Source organism: Gekko japonicus, unplaced genomic scaffold, assembly GCF_001447785.1.
Source record: "Gekko japonicus isolate JY-2015 unplaced genomic scaffold, Gekko_japonicus_V1.1 scaffold2711, whole genome shotgun sequence".
Classification (NCBI taxonomy): Eukaryota; Metazoa; Chordata; class Lepidosauria; order Squamata; family Gekkonidae; genus Gekko; species Gekko japonicus.
This window is the reverse complement of record NW_015166503.1, coordinates 167,240-168,740: the sequence shown is the minus strand read 5'-3', so window position 1 is coordinate 168,740 and position 1,501 is coordinate 167,240.

The following is a 1,501-nucleotide window of genomic DNA, read 5'->3' as shown; positions in this document are numbered from 1 at the left end:
CCCCCCCCCCGCCCCATGCAGCAGACTTTTCCAGCACTGGCAAAGCAGACAGCAGCATTCACTGGGCCGGGCTTTTCCTATTTCAGTTTTGTTAGCGGTTCTCTAAAGATTCTGAAGAGAAAGCAAAAGGGAATGGGAAGAGGAACACTCTTTTTAGAAAAACGAAGAGGAGGGATGCAGGCGAAACTGACGGCTGGCATGGAAACTTGAGTTCCTGTGACCCTGGTCTCCTGGCAGGGAGGCCGGACACACCCTTTTGCAGAAACAGGAGGGGGGGGAAGTAAGTCCTGGAGACAACTTGCTCCCTCCCCTGCTCCTGCATGACGGGCGGAACCATCCCAGAACCGTTGGTATCGACTGCACTAAAGTGAATCTCTCTCGCACAAGGACCACTGAGTCGTTCCAAGCAACGGAGATTTCTCTTGTGCCGTGTTAGGAGCGGTGCCCCTAGCGGCTGGCTCAGTTGTTCTAAGTGCTGCTCCAGAGACCTTCCCTCGCTCAAGGGCTTTTATCCAGCGGTGACGGCACCGTCCGGCTATTTGCCGATTGCGGCCTAGAGTTCTCTTGGGGAATGCGCTGGCTGGATAAGGCAGCCTACAGCATAGCCCTGCTCCCAGGCAAGAAGACAGTCCTCCCTTTTCTGAAATCAGCAGCAAGCAGAATCAAAAGAGTGGTCCTTCATGGGGCGGGAGACGATGCTACCTTCCCCTTACACATCCTGTCTCTGCAGCCAAGCTCCAACTCTTATGTGTACTCAGAGGCAAGGCCCATTCGGCAAAAGCCCCACTGCTCTCCGTAACAGTCCATCTAATTTTCCCCATCCTTCTTTCCCAGTGCTTAATTCTCAGCTTGTTTCCTTCCTGGAAGGATCCTTTCTCAGTGAAGGGGGGGGGGGAGCTTTTCTCTTTGCAACCAAAACAGTTCCTCATGAATAATAGTATTTTTTAAAAAATGGTGGCGGAAAAATAGGAAAACCCATTAGCAACAGTTTCGACTACAAAGTGAAGAGCGTTAATTAAAGCGGCCTCCTCCTCACACTCCACCCTTGGGGGGGGGAAGAAGAACGGGTTAAGGACCGATTCAAGGATCCTGTCCCCCCCCCCCCCCGGGAGTGAGCAGAACATACTTGAGTATGCTGAGAAACCGAAGTGGCTGTGAAAGAGGGGAGGGAATGGAATTACAAGAAGCCCCCGGGGAGCTGCAGAAGTGCTTTCTTCATCTACAGCAGGTTGGCTGGTACTGGAATCGTTTTTGTAAGGATGGTCGGAGGGGAGTCGCCCCAAATCAGGTCTGATACAAGACAGAAAAGCAACACAGAAAACACCGGGATGCAACAGATTAAAATTTGTCCTTTCCAGACTAAACAGCCCACTGTGAAGCGACTGCTGTCGGGGGAGAAAAACACTCTCCTTCCTGCTCCTGATACCCGTGGCCAGCAAACTCCGTGGTCTGGGTTTTTTTCCCCCTCTTGAATTGTTCACACTGTGAACACTTTTTAGAA